Source organism: Lolium rigidum, chromosome 1 (assembly GCF_022539505.1).
Source record: "Lolium rigidum isolate FL_2022 chromosome 1, APGP_CSIRO_Lrig_0.1, whole genome shotgun sequence".
NCBI classification, from domain to species: domain Eukaryota; kingdom Viridiplantae; phylum Streptophyta; class Magnoliopsida; order Poales; family Poaceae; genus Lolium; species Lolium rigidum.
In genome coordinates, this window is record NC_061508.1 from 52,771,487 (window position 1) to 52,787,862 (window position 16,376).

Genomic DNA, 16,376 nt, shown 5'->3' on the forward strand with positions numbered 1-16,376 from the left:
TCATTCGCAAGACCAGCAGCCCCCTCGCCGTTAGGCAACTACCAACCAGATCGGCGTACATGGAGAGGGCAGCCAAGCATGGCCTGTCGGCGTGGCAAGAACCAACACCAGGAACACACATGCCTAGGATCAACCGGCCCAGATCTTGGCCAATGCACTAGTAGGAAAACCCTTATAGGCAGAGCTTATTTCTGTGGCGCACCATTAAAAATGCGCCACAGAAAGTTGTTTTGTGGCCCACCAGGCACGGTGCGCCACAGAAATAGCTTAATTTTGTGGCGCACCAACAATTCATGCGCCACAGAAACTTGGTGGGACCAGCCCCAACCATTGGTTTCACTATTTCTGTGGCGCACAAGACCACGTGCGCCACAGAAATAAGACATTCTGTGGCGCCCTGGTCCTGGTGCGCCACTGAATTAAGACTTTATGTGGCGCACGTGGGATGGTGCGCCACAGAAATAACACATTTCTGTGGCGCACATGAGTTCCATGCGCCACAGAACTTTTTTTGGCTCCCCACGCAACTCCACACCCCCCCCCCGTGGATCGCCTTTTTTACCTCTGTAAAAAATGAAAAAAATAGATAAAAATTTCAAAAAATAAATTCCTTCAAGATGCCCATGTATTATGTCATCTTTTACCATTGAGAATTAACAAAAAATAATTTCGACTTTTTTTGCAAAATTGTGTGGGAAAATCATCAAACTGGATTTCTGGTTGCATACGAACTCGAAAAAAAACGCATAATATATCAAAATGATCCCACGAAAAATCTACATCCGAATTCACCAGGACGTGCCTGGTTGGACAATTTTTAGAATCGCCAAATTCAAAAAGAGTAAAAAGTTACGGCCAATTAAAGTTTTTTTGCTGCAAAATACAAAAAAAGAAAAAAAAATTCTGTGGCGCACCTAGTGCCCATGCGCCACAGAATTAATGTCCAAAATTTGAATTTTCTGCCGCCCTCCTCCACTTCTCCTCACTACTCCTCCACTTCTCCTCACTTATGCAAATTTCTCCTCCACTTCTCCTCCTCCTCCTCCTCCTCCTCCATCAACACCTCCTCCGGCCGGCCTCCTCCTCCTCATCCTCCACCACCACCACCTCCTCCGGGGCCGGCCTCCTACTCCGGCGACCTTCTCCTCCGGCCGGCCTCCTCCTCCTCCTACTCCGGCGACGACGACCTTCTCCTCCTCCTCCGGCGACCACCTCCTCCTCCTCCACCACCACCTCCTCTTCCTCCACCACCACCACCACCTCCTCCACCACCACCACCTCCATCACCTCCTCCTCCACCTCCTCCACCACCACCACCTCCACCACCACCACCTCCACCACCACCACCTCCACCACCACCTCCATCACCTCCTCCTCCACCACCACCACCACCACCTCCTCCTCCTCCTCCGGCCATCCTCCTCCACCACCTCCACCACCACCACCACCACCACCACCTCCTCCTCCTCCTCCGGCCGTTCTCCTCCTTCACCCACCCAGCGAAATTTAAAAAAAATAAAAAAATTCGGCGGCCCCAGATCTAGATCTAGATCTAGATCTGGCCGCCATTTTTTTTTGAATTTAAAAAAAAAATTCGGTGGCGCACCACCGCCGGTGCGCCATAGAAATAAGTTTCTGTGGCGCACCACCGCCGCTGCGCCACAGAAATAAGACTTTCTGTGGCGCATGGGTCGGTGCGCCATAGAAACCTTATTTTTGTGGCGAGAATTCTGTGGCGCACCGCCCATGCGCCACAGAATTGATTTTTCGTGCGCCACTGATGAGCCTTTTCCTACTAGTGATGCCCAGATCGGATCAAGCCGACCTAGATCTCCACCGTGCGGTGGAGGACCGCCCAACGGCGCACCTCCTCCTCGTCGCTCCGGTGGAGACGCTCAGGCCCTGGCGAAGCCCAGCCGCGCCACCCATGACCATCCGCCGCTGCCCACCGTCCCCCATGGCCCATGAACCGCGGCCGAGATGCACCTCCCCTGCCCACCGCCGAGATAGACGGATGGGCGCCGCCATCACCCCTAGCGCCAGCGGCAACGGCGGCCAGGAGAGCGGTGTGAGGGGGGACTTAGGGTTGGGGCAAGGGGGACCTTCGGAGCCGTCTAGGAGGGAGGATGCTCGGGAGGGGCAGCTAAAGGGCGAAGGGACAAGATGCGTCGTAGCCGACGAAACCATCTCATTGGTTATACATGAATCAGATGCACAAGAGGTAGTGAATCTTCTAAAGGACCCGGGAGATGGCAGATCAGATATTGTCATCATTAGCCCGGAGATTAAAGAACTTATATATGTATCCTTTGCTTGCTTTGAAATATTCACGTGAGTAGGCTTGCGAATGAACGGCTCATAGCATAGCTAGTAAGGTTTCTAGTGTGAGAAGGAGATGCATGTGGTTAAATTACATACCACAGTGTTTAGCTTCATTATTAAGAAAGATTGTAATAGTCCTGAGTAATTAATAAAGCTTCTTGATTCGCAAAAAAACATATGATTATGTAAATTTTCATGTGCACATGTAAATTTTGGTCGAAAGAAAAAACAAGTTAAGTGGCTTCCGTATGAAACAATCTGCTGCTTGCCTTTTCTACGGCAACAGCTTCCCTCCTGTTCATTTAGATGTTGCAGCCCGGAAACTCGAAACTAATCCTAGATACATATGCACCCGATATGTATAAAATATATTTTATAAAATTTAAAAATAAGAAAAAATTCGCATGCAGAGGAACATGTTCTAAAGTTTCACATAAAATTGATATTTTTTGTGCCATGTAATATTTATTATTTTTACACGAGGCACAAAACATGTCGATTTTTGCTGAAACAACTTTGCGAGCATGTAACATTTCAAGATATACACGATTTTTTTAAATATTTTAAATATATTTAAAACGCATTTCAAACAAAAGTGCATATCCCGCACTCGTAAAGCTATGCAGAGTGAAGAGCCCACTGTAGGCGGCATGTGGGCCGGGCCACATATTCGTCCAACTTCCCAGCTGGAAATGGAAAAGAATCCAGGATCGGAGTAAATTACTAGCAATAATGATGGAGCTCAGGATGGGATAATAACTTGCACTGTTGATGACCTGAGCCCGAAAGGATATGATAATAAACAACAAAATCTCATCGCCTCAATTTATTTTGAAGGAATAATTGCCTCAAATGCGCACAAAAGTAGGCGAACGAGCAATTGACATACTGACTCGTTCTTTTGTGATTTTGTGATGACCATACATGGTCGGTGCCTTTAAATAACGTCTCTCTTCTCATCCAAAACCTTCTCTGCATAATTGTTTGGTACACCATTATTCGACCATCGCTCAGTTTTTCTTTTTTTACAAAAAAACATGCTCATACAAACCAGATTGTTGTGAATAAAATGCAAGTATTCAAACACAAACATGATGCACATGTGCATGGCGTGTGCCGATGATTACACTAAAATAGGTACTCCGTTCCAGAATAAAAGGCGCATAAGTTTAATTAAAAGTCAACATCTTCTAATTTGGCCAAGTTTATACAAAAGAACATCTACAATACTGTACCAATATCAATTCAAACTAACGTAATATGTCTATTCGATATTGTTCGTAAATATTTGGTCAAATTAAGTAAGATTTAATTTTTGACTAAACTTATGTGTTCTATATTTTGGGACGGATGGAGTATAAACTATTGTATATGCATATAGATATAATAACGTATGAGAACTAACCTATGATTGGACCTCCAGCCCACCAAGGATCAAATCCCAGGTTTAATAGGGGATATGGCTTCATTGGAAAGCCCACGATGTTGTGTGATACTGTGAAATTTTGCTAGCTTGCGCCTGTGTTTTTTTTTCTCTTTTCTAGAGATGTTTTTCCACGCTAAAATCTTTATGTGCCGGTTGTTAGTTTGATCTATTTCTTTGTCTTTTTGCTCCCGTTATTGTGGCATACGCTAGGGGATTCTATAGAACAAGCGTGCCTATTTTACACGACGATGACGGATAGGGTAAAAACATCCCGACGGCATTCTGATTAGGCGTTCTAGCAACAGTGTTAGATGGCCACTACTAGGAGTTTACAGACACATTGCCAGCGTAATGGAGCCGGCTGCCCTAACGACGCTTTAATAAAATTTTCAAAATATTTTAAACAGAGAATATGACACAAAACTTACGCTTTTCATTCAAATTTTAGGACTTTTGCCCCGCAAAAAAAAAAAATTTTTAGGACTTTTGACAAATTTGAATAAAAATTTAACCTAAAATCCTAACCTTAACCGTAGATCTAGCGCTCGTTGAAGGTGCTCCAATCGGCTTGGCGCCATAGTCGTTGTAGTCACCGCTATCTTTATCGTTAGAGACATTTATGATGCCCAAGTCCCGGGTGGACCACGCCTCGACCGCCAACACCATGCTAGCTGACTCGCGGAGCTTGGTCGCAGGTCCCCAACTCATTCTCCACTATACATGGGTATCTATCATGTCGGTCGGGCTTCGGGCCGAGCCGAGAAAAGCCCGACACACTAAATCTAGGCCCATGCCTACCTCGGCCCAGCCAAAAAGAGTGGAAGCCCATTAGACCGAGACGCCTCCCTATTTCGTGTTACCAAGGACCAACTCGGCCATCGGGCCAACTTTTTAGGCCTAGGCCTAGGATTTTTTGGCCGGGCTGCTCATGGCTAGGTATATTCTCTAGGTTAGTGGGGTCGCACAATGGCGATAACACCCTTAGACTACTCATTGTGGGAGCAACATATATAGGTAGTAACATCACATAACCCAACACATTTTGTTGACACAACATGACAATAAATGAAGAAAGAGAGTGTGGTGGTAACTAGCTATGATATCATAACAACACTCAACCCAAGATAAGATGAGTTTACAACATAATAAATATGAGTTTGCATGATACCACATACTCCCTCCATACCGGATTAATGGACAAATACGCACTTCGAGAAATAAGTTTAATTACTAATTTGGTCAACAAAATATAAGATATATATCAAACAAATTATATTATTGGGAACATTTTTTCAATACGAATCCAATGGTATAATTTTTGCGGCATATATCTTATATTTTGTTGACCAAATTTATAGTTAAACTTATCTCTCAAAGTGTGTAATTGTCTATTAATCCGGTATGGAGGGAGTATTTAATACTCCTCACTATGAAGATAGTACTCCCTCCGTTTCGGTTTAACAGGCACACACACAGTTTAAGACAAACTTTGACCAATGATTTGGGCAACAAAATATAAATTTTATGTCTAAAAAATGTATATCATTAGATTCGTATGCAAAAAAGCTTTTCAATGATATAATTTTTGTGACATATATTTCATATTTTATTGACCAAAATAATGGTCAACGTAATTTCTTAAACTACGTGCACGCCTGTTAAACTGACACGGAGGAAGTAATATAGATTAGTCTTATAGACACTTGAGGAGCTAAAAGTAATTAATTATCACTTTGTGGGAAGGTGAGGGGAGCGCCTTACTAACTTCTTAAGAGCAAGTATAATAAGGTTTAGTCAGCAGGTTGTAAGGGTTTAAATATTATGTTTGTGCTTAGTTGGATGAGAGATAATAGGAGAGAGAATGTCTCTAATGCAAAAGTTGGCTCTTGCACGTTCTTCTAGGTATCTTGTGAGAGTGAGAAGTGGACAATGTATTAGTAAAGAAGTACATCTTGATACCTAGCTATTGCACATATTAACTTTAAGATTAGCTCTACATGACATGGTAATGTCTTATAGCTAGGTGCTGGCTCTACTATTGAACATGCTCTAAGAGCAAGTTCAATAGTTTAGCCAAATGTCATGTCATTTGTAGTTAACTTAGATCCACCATATACAATAGTGCGCTATAAAATGTAATACTTTATCAATGTTTGGCCCACTTTTTACTATCACAAAGTGACTAGGAGCACGTGCTAGAGCCCACTCTCTTCTCTCTCTCCTCCTCTCTCTCTACTCCAACTAAGTAATAATATACTATTTTATCCGTATAGCCAGCTGAGTAGAACTTATTGTACTTGCTCTAAGCAACGCCAAATGCCCAACTGGTATCAGGTGGAATTATGAGTAGCTATTGGGAAGTGAGTTAAGCGTTCGTGTTGTACATGCTCTTTTTTTTAGAGGAACTTTCACCAGAAAAATTGCGTAATCATAGCTCAACTATTTTGTACAAATTTGGTGTGCTTAGATTGGTATTGTTTCTAATGATATAAATTATTGATCGAATAATCTTAATCTACTAAGACTAATTTTGGGTCGAACTTAAATCTCGAAAAGCCAGTGTTCCTTATTATTGTAAATTTAATTTCAAAGCTATTCATAATTCTACGTTTTCAGTGCATGCTAGCTTCCTGGAGAGGTACTCACACCTTTTTAAAATAAATGTCGCAACTTTATTTAGAACTTCGTTATTCATACACATATGTATCTAGATAAAGTTGCGACACTTATTTTAGAATGAAGATTTGAACATGATGTTTTACTTCATTGGTCCAAATACACCTGCTATAAAAAAGTTAAAATGTTTATAAAAAAAATTCTGAGTATCGTCTAGATATGTTGTGTTCACACACAAAAATTGTAAGAAAGGTATATTTTTTGTGGGCTATGTAAAACGATAAAAAAATGTCTCGTGAGATGCTAGTTAAGTGCACCTAAAATTGTTCTTTTTACATAAGTTAGAAAAAATTATCAATTTTCTGCGAAATTTTGTGTGCGAACATTAAATATACAGATGTTCACCAAGAATTTATTTTCAGATTTTTTAACATTTTAAAATATTTTTTTAGAGAGGAAATGCATCACACCTATGAGCCAAAAAGGATTTCCCCTGAGATACTAAAATGATGAAGAAAATCGTGACAACTGATAACGGCTCTTCTTCTCGATAGTCAATCCACATTCTTTTAATTAAGGCGTGATCAAAACTCACCTTTTTACCCCTCTATAGCTCAAAGAAAATATCTCACTTTTTTACCGCACTGGTCGCTGCAGTGCAGATTGCACGCCACAGCCGATGCCATGTAGGGGTTCCACGCCTCTGCACATATCCAAGAGCGACAGGTCATCGGCTCGAAATCGACGAATCATCTCTGCACAAATCTCCGGCTCACACGTCTCTCCTTCTCCATTCGTCTAATCCTTTTTCTGATCTTCTCTAGGAAAGATCATTCCGATATACGCAGTCTTCTTTCACCAATCATCTTTATCGCCACCCGGTCTCTGTCTAGGGCCACATCCGCCAAACCTGCAACCTAAACACAGTAGTGCGGGGCCACATCAAACATGTCGATTTGAATTCTGGTAGTAGTACTCTCTACAACACAAATATGGGCGAATGAGGTTTCAAACCAGAGCTGCCTGCATTCCATAAAACAAGACATATAAATTTAGTTAGAAAATTTAACTGCGTTTAGAGATGAAAATATAGACATCTACTTTACCAAATCTCTACCAATTTATTTACCATACGATGGATTTTCTTGGTATATTTATCAACTATTATAGATTCTATTACTTTTATGTATATCTTCAGTCAAATTTAACATGCATCGGCTTTTGACTATAAATATACATTTTGTTTTTTTGGAATGGAGGTAGTAATTGGTTAGCAAATTAAAAAATAGTCAAACCTGGCGGGAAATTATGTACTCCCTTATTGGCATAATATAATGTGTATTGGTTTCCGCAAATATCAAACTACAATAACTTAACTAAGTTTATTGAAAACATTATATGTATCTACGATGCCAAATGTATACCATATTAAATATATACTTCATGATGTTTATGGTGGTATTGATTTGATATTTTAGATGTTCCTATGGACATATATAGCACTACAATTGCATAAATACACTTTGTTTGTGGTTGTTAGTAATTTAGCCTTATTATCTACAGTAGTTGAAAGTGTTGGTAAACTAAAGCCTGCAAACCGTGGTTGACCAATCAATCGAGCTGTCAAGCAAGACATCATAAGTAGGTGTAATTCGTCCAATAGTACATCCGCTGCGGTGCTATGAAATTTATCTCCGCAATAGAGATATATACATGATTAACGTCAGATATGATCTGACACAAATCAAACGAGTTGCTTTCGGATGAGTATAGATCTCAATCGCATGTCAGGCTCAAAGCGACGGTTATGAGTTTCTGAACTCTTGGTTCCTTTTAGCTGACGTTACTGTTTGTCCAGAAACAAATGAGGCAATCACGCAGTTTTTGTTGTACGACATGGATCGTGAAACGAATCTTCAATTTGGCCGGAGTGCTCATGTGAATTTGTTTTGCCGTCCAACACTGGATTTGGAGGCGCCTCGCTACTAATAGAATCCTGTCGTCAATCTGGAACTAATTTTCCGTCTAACTATTTGGTAAAACTATTTTGAAATCTGACCCTAACCTAAGTGCCATTGTGAATGAAGTTGAAATTGTGCGGGTCAGCATCAACGCAAACACAACGTCAAAACAGGTCGGCGCCAATGGCAATAGCGCAAAACTACCAAGTGATCCCGTGCTACTTTTCCTTTGGTGCCTGTCTGCATAATTTCGGATCCACTCTCGATGGCGCCGAACCTAGGGATTAGATTTTGAAATAGTTTTGCCAAGGAGTTAGACAAGAAACTAGTTTCGCCTGAGGGTTAGATTTATCAAAAAATACCTTTGTCCGACATGGCTTTCATTGAGACGGCCTGTGAAAATACGAACCTTCACTTAGTTGCCTCGTTCCGAACTTACCTGTGATTTTCTTCTAAGTAAATTAGTTTACCAAGGGTTGTTGTATCTTTGTTGGGTCTCACCATTGTCATTGTTTCTCTCATGTGCAGGCCTTGTCTCTCATTTCTGCACAAGCATGTGGCCATCCTTGTTTTACCCACCTCTGATCCTCCATTAATATGTTCCAGGGCGCCTCCACCGCAACCCAAAATTTACGCCCTCTCTTATCAGATGCCCCTTTTTATGCGAGGATAAAATCACCGAGCCACCTCTAGCAACATTTTCATCGATTGTACCTGAAATGGTCAGGATTATGGAAAATATAACATAAACATGATTTCTTCATCAAATAACGTGAACCATATTTCAAACATTTAACATGAATTCTAGTTGTTTGATGGAATATATAGCATAGTTATTAATAATTAACAGTTTTTGCATTATACTTGAGTGTACCCAGTTCAACCACTTCCCTAGGATGGAAGATTGGTCCATAATGACATGGATTCTCTGAACTTGAGGGAAAAAAATATTAACCATGTTGAATTCAAATCCTATTATTATATTCCTTATATATTTTTATATCTAAATCTTCATTACAAAGAGCAAAATTAACGAAAAACATGATTTTTTATTTTCAGTAAAAATAACTGTAATATATTTTGTAAATGTAACAAAATTGCTATCATTAGTTTTCCAAGATCCCATGATATCTGTTTGACGCCCTTCGGTGTGATGTCGAGATCATGGGTTGATCATTTACGAAAAATGGTAACATTAGATGAAATAATAAATCATAAATATCAGATGAAAGATATATTTATAACAGTAAAATTAACTTATTTACAAGTTTGCAAGGGAACTACTAATGATATTTCACAATCATGGTAGGGCGAGGGTGGTGATTATAAAAAATACATTTGGTAGCATGGTGGAAAATGTGTATACCAAAATAAAGAGGAGGTATGGGCTTCCATGACCTCCATACTTACAATACTTCAGTGTTAGCAAAACAATGTTGGACTCTTGGAAGAACCAAATTCTTTGTGCGCAGGTGTTCTTCATGCTAGATATATTTTGAAGAAAAATTCAAAAGTGGTAGCTCATATACTTTGGCAGAGTGTTTTATACGGACTACATACCTTTAATAGAGGATGTATTTGGAGAGCGGGAGGAGGCAAGCAAATAAATATTTGGGAGGATCCTTGGATCCCAACAAGTTCAACTAGAAAAGTCTACACATGAGGGCTCGTTTGATTCAAATATTGGAATGTCATGTCCTCTCCAATCCTATAAAATTAGAAGAAAAAAATAGGATTTTGGATCTACAAAGTGTTTGATTGCACATGGAAGTCAACGGAATTGTAGAAAGAGGTTGGAATGAAGGGATTTTTTCCTACAAAACATATTGCAAATGAATCCTCTTTGTAGGAATTCCGAAGGACTATAATCCTAAGAATCAAACAACCTTTATAGGAAAAAAAATCCTATGGCTAACCACATCACTAGTAGAAACAAGGGCTTTGGTTTTTTGCCCCAAATGGCTTTTGCACCGGATTTGGCACGAACCGGTGCTAAAAGGGGTCATTAGCACCGGTTCGTGGTGCGCAGCCGGCCGAGAGACCTTTTGCACCGGTTTGTGTTACGAACCGATGCAAATGAGGTATCTTTTGCACCGGTTCGTAACACCAACCGGTGTCATTTGCACCGGTTCGTAACACAAACCGATGAAACCGGTATCTTTTGCACCGGTTCGTAACACAAACCGGTGCAAAAGGTTCGTCGCCAGGCACGTGTCAGCCGAGGAACCTTTAGCACCGGTTCGTGTTACGAACCGGTGCAAAAGATAGACCATTTGCACCGGTTCGTGTTACGAACCGGTGCTAAAGGTCCCCAGCCCTATTTCAGCTCAGCTACCCGGCCAAACAGCCCACTCCACTTCATTTTTGCTAGGAGAAGGTGTGTGTGTTGAGTGCTACCTTGCATTTCTTTGGCATGCTAACAAGGTGCTCGATGAAATGTCTGAGAGAATGATTTCGCTTGATTTTACACAAAATAAAAATGAGATGAGGTGCCGGAGCGACAATTAAGCTTTCTCCTCTTTCTTTCCCTCCTCGATCAAGGTTAAACAACTTTACCCTTTCATTTGTACGGTGCTAATATCCACTATATATATTATGATGTTTTGTAATGGTTTTTTGATAAACTTAATATTTGATGTAGATGAACCGGCGACAATGGATGTACGTTGACCGACGTCTGCCCGAGTTCACTTCGGGCTCGAAAGAATTTTTCCGTGTGGCCGAGGAAAACCCACAGGCGGATGGTTATATGTGTTGTCCATGTGTTGATTGCCGGAACTTAAAGCAATACCCTGAATGGCAAGTCATTCACTCCCACCTGCTTTGGAAAGGTTTCATGCCCAGCTATAATTGTTGGACCAAGCATGGAGAAAGAGGGATTATGATGGAAGACGACGACGAAGAAGAAGATGATGATGATATGTACCCTAACTACGGTGATACTGCAACAGGGCATGATGAAGATGAGGAGGCAGGTGGAGGTGATCAAGATGAAGAGGCATCAGATGAGCCCGTTGATGATGATCTTCGTCGGGCCATCGCTGATGCACACAGAGATGCAGAAACTGAAAACGAGAAGCGAAAGTTAAAGGGCATGTTAAATGATCACAAAAAGAAGTTATACCCAAATTGCGAAGATGACAACACAAAGCTCGGTGCCACACTAGAGTTGCTGCAATGGAAGGCAGAGGCTGGTATATGTGACAAGCCATTTGAGAAGTTACTGAAAATAATGAAGAGGAGGTTTCCAAAGGATAACGAATTGCCTGACAGTACGTACGAAGCAAAGAAGGTTCTCTCGCCCTCTAGGATTAGAGGTGCTGAAGATACATGCATGCATTAATGACCGCATCCTCTACCGCGCTGAGTACGAAAATTTGGAAAAATGCCCGGTATGCAATGCACTACGGTATAAGATCGAGCGAGATGACCCCGGTGATGTTGAGGGCGAGCCCCTAGGAAGAGGGTTCCTGCCAAGGTTATGTGGTATGCTCCTATAATACCACGGTTGAAACGTCCGTTCGGAAATAAAGAGCATGCCAGGTTGTTGCGATGGCACAAAGAAGACCGTAAGAAAGACGAGAAGCTGAGACACCCCGCCGATGGGTCGCGGTGGAGGAAAATCGATAGAGAGTTCCCGGACTTTGCGGATGACGCGAGGAACTTAAGGTTTGGTCTAAGTACAGATGGAATGAATCCTTTTGGGGAGCAGAGCTGCAGTCATAGCACCTGGCCTGTAACTCTATGTATCTATAACCTTCCGCCTTGGTTGTGCATGAAGCGGAAGTTCATTATGATGCTAGTGCTCAACCAAGGCCCAAAGCAACCCGGCAACGACATTGATGTTTACCTACAGCCATTATTTGAAGAACTCTTACAGTTGTGGAGCGAAGGTGTACTTGCATGGGATGAGTACAAACAGGAGTCATTCAACCTACGAGCGTTGCTTTTCGTGACCATCAATGATTGGCCTGCTCTTAGTAACCTTTCAGGACAGACAAAGAAGGGATACAATGCATGCACGCACTGCTTAGATGAGACCGAAGGTGCTTATTTGAAGAAATGTAAGAAGGTTGTGTACACGGGGCATCGTCGATTTCTTCCAAAGAGGCACCCCGTCAGAAAGAAAGGCAATCATTTCGGAGGTGAGGCAGATCACCGGGAGAAGCCTGAACTCCGTACCGGTGATGCTTTACTTGATATGGTCAAGGACATAAAAGTAATATTTGGAAAGGGTCCTGGCGGCCAATCTGTTCCCAATCTGTCTCCAACGTATCTATAATTTCTTATGTTCCATGCTAGTTTTATGACAATACCTACATGTTTTGCTCACACTTTATAATGATTTTATGCATTTTCCGGAACTAACTTATTGACGTGGGCACTACCCTTCGGCTAATCAATGTTGCCCTATCCTATATTTCCTAGTTGGAGGCCCATGAAGGCACTCAATGGCGAGGTGGGCCACTAGGACGATGCGGCAGAAGATTCCTTGAAGTACAAGACACGGAAGGAGCCGAACAAGGAAAGTCTAGAGATAGATCTACTGTAAACCTAGTCGTACTCGATTAGGCCTCTTGAGACCTGGCCTCCTATATAAAGGCCAGGAGAGGGGCTGTCGAGGGACACAATCAATCTTAGCAATCTTAGCCAACAGAAGCTTAGAGCTAGGTTACCCTAGTACTTAGCCATCTCGACGAAATCACAGCCGAACTATTCGGCACCCCATTGTAACCCATTATCATCATAATCAAGAACACACAGGCAGGACGTAAGGGTTTTACCTCATCGAGGGCCCCGAACCTGGGTAAATCGCTCTCCCCGCTTGTCTGTGAACCGATGTCTCGTGTCAGCTTGCAGGATTCCATCAACCCTAAGCCCCTATCGGAGGGCATTGCCGAGGAGTACCCTCGACAATTGGCGCCGTCTGTGGGAACCCTGTCGGCACAAGGCTGGTCATCGGCAATACCAGTCACGTCTGCGGCGTTCGTACTCGAGTCGCCAACGCCACCAGATCCAAAAGACCCGATCCGCTGCGGATCCTTTGAGTTCATACCACATCTCGAGCCACCGCATTTGATCTCTGCAGAATCGCATGACGGCATGACCACAACTTTCGGAGGCGTTCACTTCATCATCGACTCCGGAGGCTTTCTTCGCCTCCCTAGGGCAAGTACATCTGCTTCAAGAACCTCATTCTCAGCAGGTGACGCTCCAGCGACAACCTTGGAAATCCCGCCCAGAAACGCGCAGGGAGGCAGCCGAGGAAGTTTCGACCTCGCAACAGGACGAAGGAAAAGGCGAAGGGATTCGCACCGTGGAGAGGAAGAACGTACAGCGACTCACCCTCGCCAGTCCGAACGAGGGCAGCAGGACATGCAACCGATCCACGGCCGCACCCGTTCGCCGTGTTTATCGGCTACAGAGCAACTCGAGGCACCATGTTAACTCCACTCCTACATCGATCCGAAGGATGGTCGAGAGAAATCCAGTCACCTACTAAGGAACTGCCGACACTTCCTGGAGATTCGACAGTTCTGTGATGATCTTAGAGCCGAAGCCATATCAAGAGTTCACATGATGGAGAAGAGGGCAAGATCTTACGGCCATCCGCCAGAACCGTATGTACCAGAGCCGTACGAACCAATGGAGAGAGATGAGTATGTACCAGCCGAAGCATTCCCAGAGCTACGCGGACAGGTCAACATGATCCATAAAACCAGCTTTTCAAAAAGGGAAATCAAGAAATTCTCGCGAGAAGTGAAGTATGCAGAAGTGGCCGTGGTTGACACACCCGAATTCATCGACTGGTCGGAGCAAAGTATCTCCTTCGACAGGACAGACCACCCGAAAGCCGTCCCTAGACCAGGTCATGCAGCCCTTGTCCTTGAGGCGCAGATTGGAGGGTACAATATGAGCAAAGTATTCATGGATGGAGGAAGTGGCTTGAACCTACTATTCGCCAACACAATGAGAGCAATGGGTTTAACAGTCGACATGCTAAGAGAATCTGACACAGGGTTCCATGGCATTATACCGACTCGACCCGCTTATTCTCTTGGTAAAACATCATTGGATGTAGTCTTTGGGATGCCCAACAATTTCAGGAAGGAGAAGATCGAGTTCGAAGTAGTCGACTGGGAGTCTCAATATCACGCCATCCTCGGCAGGCCCGCGTTTGCCAAATTCATGGCCGTACCTCATTATGCGTACCTGAAACTGAAGATGCCAGGCAACAACGGGACCCCAATAACCGTTCATGGGAGCTTTGCTCGATCAGACACTTGCGATAGGGAGTTCCAGAAGATCGCCTCGAAGTTCGCTGCCAAGGAAGAACTCAATGCAATCGACGCTGCCATAGATCATGCGCAACCACCAGCCGACAATCGAAACGTAAGATCCGATGAGTTCGATGCTACAAAGGAAGCCAAGAAGCTGCAGGTGCATCCTACTGACCCGAAGAAAATGGTCAATACGTCGGCTGACCTTACGGTCGCATAGGAAGGCGCGCTCATCGAGTTCCTCCGTGAGCGCTGGGAGATATTTGCATGGGAACCATCCGACATGCCAGGTATCCCCAGGAAACTCACTGAGCACGCCCTTAATGTTGACCCAACAGCCAAACCAGTGCAGCAGTCAATGCGCCGATTTTCCGAACCTAAGAGGAGAGCAATTGGCGAGGAAGTCAATCGACTCCGTAAAGCAGGATTCATCCGAGAGCTCAAGGAATCTGAGTGGGTGGCCAACCCTGTCATGGTGCCCAAGAAGGACACCACCGCTCTGCGTATGTGTATCGATTACACCGGCCTCAACAAACACTGTCCGAAGGACCACTTCCCGCTGCCTCGTATTGATCAGATAGTCGACTCCACAGCCGGATGTGATCGCCTCTCCTTCCTTGATGCGTACTCCGGATACAATCAGATCAAGCTGAAGAAAGAAGACCAGGAGCTAACCGCGTTCATCACCCCACATGGCGTTTTCTGTTACAACGTCATGACCTTCGGGTTAAAAAACGTAGGAGCAACTTATCAACGTTGCATGCAGGCTTGCCTTGGAGAGCAGATCGGGAGAAACATCGAAGTCTACATTGACGATATCGTGGTGAAAACAAAGCACACTGCCACTCTCGTCGATGATTTGCGGGAAACTTTCGACAACTTAGACAAGTATAAAATCAAATTGAATCCCAAAAAATGTTTCTTTGGAGTACCAGGAGGACAAGTACTCGGGTACTTCATCTCAGCCAGGGGGATTGAAGCCAACCCTTTGAAGATCAAAGCCATTCTCGACATGGAGCCGCCAAAGAATCTGCACCAAGTGCAGCAACTGGCAGGACGATTAGCAGCGCTCAGCAGGTTCATCGCCAAGCTAGGAGAAAAAGATTTGCCCTTCTACAATTTGATGAAAAAATCAGAAAAGTTCGAGTGGACAAAGGAGGCGCAGGAATCCTTCGACAACCTGAAGAAAATCTTGTCGACATCTCCAGTCCTTGTAACCCCCCGCGAGAAGGAAACACTGCTCATGTATATAGCTACGACAGCCCAAGTCTTTAGCAGCGTCTTCGTTGTCGAGCGAGAAGAAGCAGGGAAAGTTCATGGCGTGCAGAGGCCCATTTACTATCTCAGTGAAGTACTCACACCCGCAAGACAGAGGTACCCCCATCATCAGAAGCTGGCATACGCAGTGTGGAGGTCAGCTCGCAAGTTACGGCACTACTTCACGGAGCACCCGATTATCGTCGTGAGCGAAGCGCCACTGAAAAGCATAATGACTAATCCGGAGGCCACAGGTCGAGTGTCCCAATGGGCTATCGAGATAGCACCACATGACATAACCTACGTCAATCGGATAGCGATAAAATCCCAAATCCTCCCAGATTTCGTGGCAGATTGGATCCAGTCACAGACACCAGCAGCACCCGACATGTCGGGCTCATGGGTAATGTACTTCGACGGATCGAAACGGAGTACTGGTGCAGGAGCAGGAGTGGTGTTGATATCACCGCAGGGAGATAAGATGAAGTATATACTACGTATGAACTTCCCCCT